The 12271-nt window shown below is 48.1% G+C and overlaps 1 long non-coding RNA gene across 1 annotated transcript; it reads right to left on the bottom strand.

Moving 5' to 3' along the window:
* Positions 1-4117: 4117 nt before the first annotated feature.
* On the bottom strand, positions 4118-10151 carry LOC128314710 (uncharacterized). Its single transcript, XR_008296620.1, has 3 exons — positions 8272-10151; positions 7146-7419; positions 4118-6320 (listed from the first exon to the last, which is right to left on the bottom strand). It is a non-coding gene; the product is annotated as an uncharacterized LOC128314710 (long non-coding RNA).
* Positions 10152-12271: the final 2120 nt, after the last annotated feature.

The following is a 12271-nucleotide window of genomic DNA, read 5'->3' as shown; positions in this document are numbered from 1 at the left end:
CTCCCCATCTGGAATCATCCTGCCATCCCGTACACACACCAGCCTGAAGCTCTCAATACACAGTCAGAACATTTACACATGATTATTTATAACCCTTGTGTTTCAAGTTATGGAAATCAAGTTCTAATAATTAGCTCAAACAGAGGAATTTAAGAATATGGGGCCTGTCTGGGAACCCATGATCTTTCCTCAGACACGGGAAGGAATGAAAACCCTTCCATTACATTTTCACACCTAAACATCTAATCCCAAATTTGAGGCAGTTCCTCAAGCCCCAGGCACTTTGGGAGGGGAGAGGCACCAAGCTTCTCCATACATAATGCACGACGGCCCCATTGGATGCACCACCTTTGTATGTGGAGTAGGCTATGCAGGCAGGCTTGACCTGGACCTTTGCACCTCTGCAGATAAACTGGCAATTTCCTGCTATAGGAGGGAATATGCCAAGAGACCGCCGTGAGGCAAATCACACCTGACAACGAGAATGAAGGAGGCTGACAGGGTTTCTCAAGAAAAGGTCCAACAAAACCGAAGGCACAGCTCTTGGTTTTGCTATTCGGACCCGTTGAGCCTCCCTCATCTTCCTCAGTGAACCATCCTGATCCGCAGTCTCCCCGCACAGGGGAGACTACGCGTGTGTGCACATCTATTCCAATGCTAACAACCTCAACATATTTTTACACAACAGAATTGCCGAAAATGTGGCAGAAGTAATCCAAGAGAGCACTGGGGAAGCAATTTCAAGGCTACTTGTCTATGAGATGCTTTACTCCAGTGAACATCTAATTTCGTATACTCTTGATCTGAAAGGTCAAGAAACCAAGCTTTATCGTCGGAGGGTGGGTTTCCTACATCCTCATGGAGCCCTGACTTTTTTCATGAGGAATTGGAGTTACAGACTTTCAGGCTTGGACTTGCAAAATGGTTTACTTCAAGTTTTAGTATGTGCAGCGTGGAAGAGCCACCACAAGTGGATTGTCGCACTTGATTTATGACTTCATGGCCTCAATAATTCCCATACTCATGTTTAATTGAATCTCAGTTTATCTAACAGGGGTTGACAAACTGTGACTCAGGCCAAGTCTGGCCCACTGCCTGTTTGTGTAAATAGAGTTTTATTGGAATATGTCCCATTCACTTAGATACTCTCTAAAGCTGCTGGTGAGTTACAACGGCAGATCTGAATGGTTGCGACAGCCCACAGAGCCTAAAACAATCTGCTACCTGACCCTTTGCAAAAAAAGTTTGCTGACCCCTGCTCTAGAACACCAGTCCAAAAACTTGTTTTTTTTAAAAAAACACTTAACTTCGAAAGTCTTCAGCACGTAATTTTTCATCTGTAATCATACAGCGTCAAGAATGGTTTAAATAAATACATTTAAACAAAATATAACTAAGTACTTAAAATAAAAAAACTTATTTCCTCCTCTTCAGCTGAATCCTGCTTTTCTCTTCCAGAAAAGATACTACACACTCTTCTTTGAGTTCACTCTTGTAGAGGACAGGCAGGATTGGGGGGGCTAGTTACCGGAAGTCATAATAAAAACCTTTTCTCTATATGCTCCTGTCACTAAATGCTTCTGCTCACCCCTTCAGCTTATCTTTGTTTTTCCTTGTGTAAGCCCTTGTGTTGGACAAGCAGGGCTGAGGGGAGACTATGCAGTGGGGTCCCGGAAACCAGGACTGGGCACGTTCATGGAATGGAATTGCCCTGGGACCGAGATCCAAACCAGCTTATGGAGAGCAGGTTTGAAAACCACTACTCTAGGGGCACCTGGGGGGCTTAGTTGGTTAAGCGTCCAATTCTTGGTTTCAGCTCAGGTCATGATTTCATGGTTTGTGGGTTCGAGCCCCCTGTCAGACTCCGTGCTGCCAGCAAGGAGCCTGCTTGGGATTCAATCTCTCCCTCTCTCTCTGCCCCTCCCCTGATCGTGCACTCTCTGTCTCTCTAAATAAATAAATAAATAAATAAATAAATAAATAAATAAATAAATATTTAAAAAGGAAAAGGAAAAGAAAACCACTACTCTAAGATGATCAGGTAGTTTCCAGAATTTGACAATGGATCGCCCAAGTTTAACTGCTGCTCTAAACAATCCCCTCTCAGCAGGAGCGGGTCCTGCAACCAGCTTTGGTGTCTTTGAAATTTCAGCTCTTCCTTCTAGTGCACTCTTCTTCCCCATGCTGGGCCACTGAGGCTGGGAGAGAAGGCTGGACTAGAGGGACCAGAGGATGTCAGGTGGATTTTCAGGCGGAGACACCTCTGCCATGAGAGGTCCTAGACTTACAGACTCCATCACCTCGAAGCTGTCTGTTGGAGTGCCCCGTCTGACCTTTCACCTGGGCCTGACCGCCAGTCATCAGAGGACAGTATTCCAGAGTCCTTCTTGGCAACCCACGAGTCACCCTGTTACTGTCTGGCCATTCGAAGATCTCTGGCCATTCGAAGATTGGGGAAATCACAGGATGCCTGATTGATGTAAACCAGAAGCTAGGAGTTAGCATGCTTAGTCGCAAGCAACAGAAACTGACTCTGACCAACTGAAGCCAGAAATGGGCATTTATTTGAAAAACCCTAGTAGGTAGCTCAGTGAATGAAGAGTCGAACAAGTAGGCACTAGGAAAGACGGCAATAGTGAATTCAGGGACAGGAATCCTGGGACTTTCTCTTTCAAGGTAGTACTATCAGGTGACTCAGCTCCACCCACCTTCTGTTCCTGGAACCATCACTCACAAGTCAAATTCCACGGGGACAAGATCTGATCGGCCCAGCCTGTGCCCACCCCTGCAGGCAGCCCACCGGGATTGGGGTTGAATAGGGTCCTACAACAGGTACACAGAACGGGGCAAGGACAGTCTTTCCGAAGGAGAGGGAAGAAAGGCAGGAGGAAGACACAGGAAGGAGGTGGCTACTCCCCACAGTTACCATGACAGGGAGCATCCTGTGTGGAGGAGCCCAGCGAGTTTTCCCATGCGAGTTCCCACGCAAATTCCCACGCAAATTCTATTGCAGTGAGTGAACCAGCCACGTGGTAAGTATGACAGGAGAGTGTGCCCGCTTCGTACGCTTCCCCAGCCACTCTAGATAGAGCTTTCCGCCTCTATCTCCTGTACTAAGCACAAACCTGGAAGGTGATTATCTACTGCCCACCTCCCCTTCCCCAAAAAGCAGGAGTTCAGTTTAGCAGACACTGTTTTTGCATGACTGATGTGCGTTTTCTGTGCCATTGTTTTCCTCTCCCCACCCTCCACCTATTCCAGAGGACACGTTTCTTTTTTATTTTTTAGTATTTATTTATTTTTGGGAGAGACAGAGAGATCAAGCAGGGGAGGGGCAGAGAGAGAACGGGACAGAGGATCTGAGCCAGGATCTGTGCTGACTGACAGCAGAGAGCCCGAGGTGGGGCTCGAACTCACGAACTGTGACATCATGACCTGAGCTAAGGTCAGACGCTCAGCCTACTGAGCCACCCAGGTGCCCCTAGAAGATACATTTCTAAGGAAGCAGGCAGGAACGCTGAACGGATCGAGTTTTAGAATAGTGTTAATTTCCTGCAGCCCTGGTTTTTCAGACTGAGAGGCTTACCCTCCAGTATGGGGACTCACCCAGTTTGCCAAGACTCCTCAGGCAGAAGGGACTGATCAGTTCCAAGAGGGAGAGTCATGCCGAGACTGTGGGGAGCTGGGCAGCATCCTGAGGACCTGCAGCCTCCTGGAGGGGTGGGTTCAGGGTGTCTCTCCAGGCTGCATGGGGGACAGCCCACAGAATAGTAAATGGCTTGGGCAGATCCAGGGCTATCGGCAGGACAAAGAAAGCAGATGGTATGGACCTTAGAGTCCAGATTAATCTCTAAATCACAAGAGGATACTCGAAAAAGAGGGGCATGCAGGGTGGATTTCAAGCCTCCTATGCCAGCCTTGAAATTTCTCAAAGAACTGATCCTTTGGGGTGCCTGGGTGGCTCAGTCGGTTAAGCATCCGACTCTTGGTTTCAGCTCGGGTCATGATCTCGCAGTTCGTGAGCTGGAGTCCTGCACCGGGCTCTGTGCTGACAGCATGGAGCCTGCTTGGGATTCTCTCTCCCCTGCCCCCCCCTCTCCCCCTTCTCCTGCTCTCTCAAAATAAATAAATAAACTTAAAAAAAAAAAAAAAAAAGAACTGATCCTCTTCTCAGAGAGGAAATGAGCAGTTCCAAAAGCACCTGCCAGGGGTCTGCCTCTAGGGCAGAAGGGTTTTTATAAGAACCAGCAGCCCTGGCTGGCACTTAGCAGATGTCACGAGACATCAGGCAGGAGCCTCTCTACCTGAGGCAGGTAAGACTGAGGGTCCCGAGTGTCCACAGTCAGGGAAGCTTAATGCAGAAACGGAATTCAGGGGAAGATTCTGAACCCGCAGCAAAGCTACAGTGAACAAGGCATAGTGCTAAGACCACTCTCTAGAGTTTAGGACCTGTAAGTGTCCTCTTGGGCTGTCTTCTAGGATTTGTTGACATTTCATGGGAGTCTTGACCCATAAATCCAGAACTTTCAGCTGACAGTGTGAAAGTGAGGTGTGCTTGGAAAGGTCTCGGGAGACCAGGGGAGCAGAGGCAGGAGCCATGAGGGTCCCACAAGATTCTAGACCCAGCTGACCCCACACCCCTGCCACATCAGGCAGCTGAGGCCCAGGGATGGGTCGATAACTGAGGAAGAAGCAGATGTGGCTGGAGGTCGAGGGCAGGAGGCAGTGTGCATTTACTGCTGCTTTTAAGGCAGAGTCTACAGGGAGAGCGTCCCCATTTGAGGGAGACACTCAGAAGCTAATCCAAATTCAAGAAAAGTTCTGCTGGGCTCCTAGCTGGGGAGGACTCGGTGCTCCAATCAAGGAAGAGTACAGCACCAGGAGGAGGGAGGAGAGATCTTTGCCCACTGTCCAATCTTGGCTAGCTCTCTCTGATGACCCCGGGGAATGATTCACCCACAGAGCTAGGCACAGTTTGGGTGGGGGTAGAGCCCGGTGTCTCCCTTCTTTGTGGGGACACAGGAACTTATTAGGAAGATACTGTGGAAGAATAATGTTTTAGAAATAATAATAGTGCTAAGTTTCCCTGGCAAAAAAAATTTTTTTTTAAAAATCACCATTTACGGAGGGAGGGATTTCACCGTGCAGGTAGCTGAGGAAGTCACCGGTGAGGAGAAATGGAAAAGCAAGAGCATTGGTGGGGGGGGGGGGCTGTCTTCAAGAGGTGGCTGTGTCCCAGCGAGACCTCAGAGAAGGACCATTCGTCTGACAGGTCCAAGTAGCAGGGTCACAGGTGGCACCACCAGGACACTGAAGCAGCGATTCGGACGTGGTCAAGCCGGCCCATGGGTCCGAGAGACAAGGTCTTCTCAGTGGGACACACATGAATTGACGAACGTGGGATAGATGTACAGCAGACACCTCAGGGGACGCCTGGGAGCACAGGTGTCTCAGGGCCAGCTGGGGCCTTCCCTAAGCCTTTGCACCACCCAAGTACTCCCAAATTTAGCCACAAACTCCAGAAAAGGGGGAGAGCCGAACTGGAAGGCTGAATGTCCACCAGTCCAGCGGAATGGGGGTTCGCAATAAAAATGATCATTTTTGCTTTTTGCCCACCTGCATTTTTGGATGGAAATTCATACTTGCTATGAACATCTTAAGGAGGAAGGAGGGCTGAGCCTCTGCATCACCAGAAAATGTCTCCAGGGGTAGCAGCTATGGTTGTTGGGCCACGGACAAAGCAGAGTCAGTGTCTGTTCTTCCCACACACCACCTCCGTTAGATGTCCAAATCAGGGCTCAGTCATCAAGGAGGGTGCCCACGGTTGGCCCATCACTGCACCATCCCACTCACACAGGTGCGTCCGGCCCTGGGCTCCTTCGAAGCTCCTCTGCTATCCAGGGCGTCACTGAGGTGGAGCAGGTGTGGGCCCAGCTCTGAGAACCCTCCCAGCTCCTGCACGTCCTCCCCACTCTACCGTGAGCACCAGGTCCTCTTCATGAACCAGTTGCAGCTGGGAGCTGTGGGAGCCCAGGACCAGACTTCTAAGATCTGTGCTATAGACTGGTCTCCCCCAAATTCATGTTAAATCCTAATGCCCGATGGCATGGTATTTGGAGAAGGGGACTTTGGGAGGTGATTAGGCCCTAAGCGCAGAGTCCTTATACATGGTGCCCTTATAAAACCGCAGGAATCGCTCTTGACCCTTCAGCCATGTGAGGACACAGAGAGAAGATGGCCGTCTACAAACCAGGAAGTCGACTCTCACCAGACACTGAATCTGCCAGTGCCTTGATCTTGGGTTTTTCAGCTCCCAGAACCTGGAAAAATAAACATTTGTTGTTAAAGCCCCCCGGCCTATAACAGCCCAAATAGATTAAGACAATTTGGCATGTGTGGAATTCTCGTGTGATTGGCTTTATAAGAAGAGAACAGTGGTTTCAGACTCTGGCCTTCTCTTTGCTCAATTCCTTGTAATAGGAGTTTGACCTAAATACTGTTTGCACACAGTATTCATCTTCCCTTCGATCACTTCCAAGGAGGCCGAGTAGCAGTGGAGCTTGGGCAGCATCTTAAGATGCTTCTCCTGAGGAGCACACAAGGTGGCCATCATGGGTAGTTTCTGGCCAAGACCTCCATGTCCTCTGTCCTCTGCTGAATCCCAGCCTGGCAAAATGTTCAAAGGCTGACTTCAGGGCCCATTAGGGTAAACATCCCTTCCCCCCTTTTTTGCCTCCATCTCATTGCAGAGAAATTTTCTTCCTGGGAAGAAGAACTCTAGATTATGAAAGCTGGGAAGAACCATAGGAAAAAACAAAGGCCCAGAGAAGGAGGGGAACTGCTTGGTCCACGTTCCTCATCGCAGTGAATGACACCAATGTCCACCAAACACCCAAACCAGAGCTTGGTCCACCATATGCAATTCTTCCCGAGTTCTGCCATATTCACCTCCTAAATATGTCTCTCGTGTGTCCAACGCTCTCTAACGGTAGCAAATACATTAACTTCATCTAAGCCAACTTCTTCGTTTCTCTTTCAATTCTACCGTCAGCGTCCCTATGATTTTATGCACAGCAACCTGGATAAACTGTTAAAACATAAATCTAGTCGTGTCATTGTCCTTTTTACACCGCTTTATGACTCACCTGTGCCCTGAGGATACAGTAAAACGAATCCTCAGCATGGCCTATGCTGTCCTTCATGACTTGGCTCCTTGGAGCCCCGCTGCTCAAAACTCCCCATCACACGGAGTCCGGCACACACAGTAGGTCCTCCATAAACAGCAGTTGGATTTAATCAAATTATCCACGCCTATTCAGTATGTCTCAGTCTTTAACTCGTGACTCTGAACTTGGGCCAGGTCTTCATCCAGAAAGAGATACATTTCAATGCCTCCCCTTTTGCTGCCCGAGGTCCAGGCTACAAAACAACAAGGATTATCTGAAAGACCAGGTTCTGGTCTCCTCTGCCTCGGCCCAGGATTGACAAGAGGGAGCTGACCACTTGCTGGGCGGACCCTCAAGGCAAGAGATGCTCCTGTCATTGCCACAAGGGGAGGCACACAGCTGGCTTTTTCTAAAGCTTAAGAGACCTCATCTCCATTTCAGAGAGTTGACACAGCCCCTCAGAGAGGGGCAGAGCTTAACCAAGGTCTTTGGCCTCTGTGCCGGTTTTAGAAGGTACCTGGGATTTTGTTTTCATTCAGATATGGTGGGGCCAATAGATCAGGAGATGATTGCCATTGAAAAGATAGTCTTTTACTCACAGGTCTCAAGAGGGGGGAATGGCACACTGTGCAGGGTGACACAAGGAAGTGTCAGGAGGCAGCAGGAGGGAGGGGAAAGCTTGGGCAAAAGCCTGTACAGTAGGGTTTTTTTTGCAGGGAGAAATGCGTGAGGGAGAATGAGTAGCTGAACAAGTGTAGCATTGACTGGAGATCTCTGGGGCTGAGGTGCTGTCTCTAGTTGTCTGTTATCCCACCCTAGGAGAATAGGGAAGGGGGGATAGTGGTTTGGCCGGATGAAGACCGTGAAGGTGGTGGTTGAGGGTTTAGGCTCTGGATTGGTTGGTTTGCATATGAAAGGCACACTCACCAGGGAGTTGTTTGCATTCTCAAAGAACTAGCTAGCCCTGGGAGGGGCAGTCTTTCCTTGGTTAGTGAGCCCCAAATGCCAGAGCACAAAGAATGCAAAAGACACAGTTAATACAACGCTAGATGGAGAATTTCTCAGGAGCACACTGCCCGTCAAAGCAGCTCCCTTGTGGTCTTACCTCTGTCATCATCCTTGTTGTAATAACCTGAGTCTCTTCTTCCATAAAAGGGGTCCATGGAAAAGGGCAAAGGAAGACTTCTGGGAGAAGAAGTGAGAGTGTTAAATAAAACCTTCCCTTGCCATTCTTTCTGAGTAGGCTTTGCAGCATGATTTAAAACAAACAAACAAACAAACAAACAAACAAACAGTCAACCAACATCAGAGCTGAGGAAGGAGGGAGAGAGTGCCAGAGATCTCAGAGGAGAGTGGGTGTAAAATAGCTTGGAGCTTAGTTGGGTAATGTGGCTTCAGTCACCTGTTTCGTCATCACTTGGCTTTTGGTCTGTGCATCCAACGGGACAGTCACAAGGGTCAGTCCTCACTGATGTCTCCCATCCTCCCTTAGATCTGCTCTGGGTTGGATCAAGGTATACAGAGGGCTGGGGAACACAGTCGCCAATATCAAAGCAGCAGCATGGATCAGGCTTAGTAACTTGGGCTTATAGACAGGAGAGATATCAAGAGATTGTGTAAACAGCTCTGAAAACTACAAACAGGAGAAGGGAGTAGGAGGGAGGCGCGCTGGTTAGGGTAACTAGAAGTTACCTGAACAGAATCTCCCCATGCTGAACTCACAGGTTCAGGAGATCCAGTATCTCCCAGAAGTTTCTCTGCGGGAAACTTGCACACACCTGCATAAGTTTCCACGCCCTCCTCCTGATACGGTATTGGTTTTGTTTTCTTCTTTTCTTCGCAGAAGCATGAAAGTGAAAGGGGCTGGATCTTTATTTGCCTTGTGTCTGATGTCCTACAACTCCACTCACTGGACCCACACTTTAAAGAATTGGGGGGTATGCTCACAACTCCGAAGATGGGTTCTGAGAGCCTCGGGCCATCAGGCCAAGCACATGTCTTCTAAGACAGTCTTGGTAAAAGTGCTTTACTGCTGGGACAGCCTCGCTGACCAGAGGGTCTCCTGTGGGTGCTGTGGGTGTCTGTCTGGAGAATCGTGGTGGGGGCAGAAGAACAAACATGAAATCCTGGAGCAGACCAGGTAGACATCAAAAGGCATAATAGTAGGTTCAGCTTTAGGTGTTTGCTTGTGGTCATGTTAAATTTTAGTTTTATTTATTTATGTATTTATTTATAAATGTTTGGTTACTTTTGAAAGAGAGATAGAGAGAGAGAGAGGGCACATGCAGGAGGGGCAGAGAGAGAGAGGGAGAGAGAGAATCCCAAGCAGGCTCAGAGCTGTCAGAGCAGAGTCTGACACAGGTCTCTATCTCATGTACCAGTGAGATCATGACCTGAACCCAAATCAAGAGTCAGACACTTAAGTGACTGAGCCACCCAGCCCCCCCCCCCCCCCGCCCCACCAACAGTTTACATTCGAATCATACACTGTATAAGTGGAAACGTAGGGTTAGGAGGCTTGGGAATTAGAAGTAATTGTCTTAGTCTGAAATGATCGAGTCACAGGCGGAAGTATGGGGCTAGGGCAGGACACAGGCGGGACAGCCCTCTGTCATAAAAGCCTCCTGACTGAGCTGTAGCTTGGGTCTCATCTGCACTCCTGTCTCAAAGGGCACAACCACTGTCCTTCACGAATTATCCCTCCCCCCCTGAAGTCCTGGCCCCATTGTCCCCTGGCCCAAAGTCAGTTGTTTTACATGCAGAAGAAAGAAACTGGACCACTTACTTAACACCATCCACAAAAATAAAATCAAAATGGATGAAAGACCTAAATATGAGACAGGAAACCATCAAAACCTTACAGGAGAAAACAGGCAGCAACTTCTTTGACCTTGGCCACAGCAACTTCTTCCTAGACACGTCTTCAGAGGCAAGGGAAATAAAAGCAAACCTGAACTTTTGGGACCTCATCAAGATAAAAAGCTTTTGCACCGTGAAGGAAACAATCAACAAAACTAAAAGGCAACTGACAGAAGATATTTGCAAATGGCATATCGGATAAAGGGCTAGTATCCAAAATCTATAAAGAACTTATCAAAGTCAACACCCCCGAAACAAATAATCCAGCGAAGAAATAGGCAGAAGACGTGAATAAACACTTTTCCAAAGAGGACATCCAGATGGCTAACAGACACATGAGAAGATGCTCATTATCACTCATCACCAGCGAAATACAAATCAAAACCACAATGGTGTACCCCCGCACACCTTTCAGAATGGCTACAATTAACAACTCAGGTAACAACAGATGTTGGCGAGGATGCAGAGAAAGGGGACCCCTTTAGCACTGTTGGTGGGAATGCAAGCTGGAATGGAGGTTCCTCAAAAAAATTAAAATTAGAACTACCCTACAACCCAGCAATGGCACTACTAGGTATTTATCCAAAGGATACAAAAATGCTGATTGAAGGGGCACATGCTCCACAATGTTTATAGCAGTGCTATAAACAATAGCCAAATTATGGAAAGAGCCCAAATGTCCATCGACTGATGAATGGATAAAGAAGATGTGGTACACACACACACACACACACACACTAGAATACTACTCAGCAATCAAAAAGAATGATATCTTGGGGTGCCTGATGGCTCAGTCAGTTAGCGTCTGACTTCAGCTCAGGTCATGATCTCCCGGTTTGTGAGTTTGAGCCCCACATCGGGCTCTATGTGGACAGCTCAGAGCCTGGAGCCTGCTTCGGATTCTGTGTCTCCCCCCCCCCCTCTCTGCCCTTCCCCTGCTCTCGCTCTGTCTCTCTCTCCTTCAAAAATAAAAATAAACATTGAAAAAAAAAGAATCAAATCTTGCCATTTGCAACAACATGGATGGAACTAGAGTGTATTACACTAAGTGAAATAAGTCAGAGAAAGACAAAGACCCTATGATGTCACTCCTGTGTGGGATTTGAGAAACTCAACAGATGAACATAGGGGAAGGGGAGGAAAAATAAATCGATGTAAATGTCGATGTAAAACCTAATGTCGATGTAAAACCTAACAACGACCAGCATACACCAGTAAACACTGTAAAAACAGTGAGGGAGGCAAACCACAAGAGACTCTTAAGCACAGAGAACAAATAGAGAGTTGCTGAAGGGGAGGTGGGAAAGGGCTAAATGGATGATGGATATTGAAGAGGGCACTTGTTGGGCTGAACACTGTTACATACAACACTGTGTTATATGTAAGTGATGAATCAGTGGGTTCTATTCCTGAAACCAACACTACTACACTGTATGTTAAGTTACTTGAACTTGAAAAAATAATTTTTTTAAAAAGTCAGGTTTTTAAAAGTGTTTATTATTTATTTATTTTTTGTTTTTGAGAGAAAGAGAGAGAGACAGAGTGTGAGCAGGGGAGGGGCAGAGAGAGGGGGAGACACAGAATCCGAAGCAGGCTCCACGGTCTGAGCTGTCGGCACAGAGCCCGACGCGGGGCTCGAACTCACAAACTGGGAGATCATGACCTGAGCCGAAGTGGGCTGCTTAACTGACTGAGCCACGTAGGTGCCCCAAAAAGTCAGTGGTTTTAATGCAACAGAGCCCCTGCTTCTGAACACTGAAAGGTGACGAGCCTGGCTCCGAGAACTGTCACTAAGCCTCCAATAATTAGCTTAAAACGTGTTCCCAGACCAGTGACCGCTCTGGGATCCCAGTTAGGCCATTTAACACATTAGAGAATAAAAGAGGTGACTGGAATCTGACAAAAATGAGTCCCAGAGGAGACAAAGCCAGATAGATGTCCTGGGGGAGAGTTGCATTTATAAATGCTTGGGTCTCTTGCAGCCAGGGAGGGCTTCCTGAAGGAGGGAGGCTGTGAAATGTAAGAACTGGAGGCATAGAGGGGCCAAGGGCTCAGGTTAAAGGCCTGCTCTCTCCATTGGACCCCCCACTCTGTGTCCCCATGGAAGCTCAGGTTAAAGGCCTGCTCTCTCCATTGGACCCCCACTCTGTGTCCCCATGGAAGCTCAGGTTAAAGGCCTGCTCTCTCCATTGGACCCCCCACTCTGTGTCCCCATGGAAGCGGTTACAATTCAAAGGATGGTTCTG

This window comes from Acinonyx jubatus, chromosome A2 (genome assembly GCF_027475565.1).
Source record: "Acinonyx jubatus isolate Ajub_Pintada_27869175 chromosome A2, VMU_Ajub_asm_v1.0, whole genome shotgun sequence".
Lineage (NCBI taxonomy): Eukaryota > Metazoa > Chordata > Mammalia > Carnivora > Felidae > Acinonyx > Acinonyx jubatus.
This window is presented reverse-complemented; position numbering and strand designations above follow the sequence as displayed.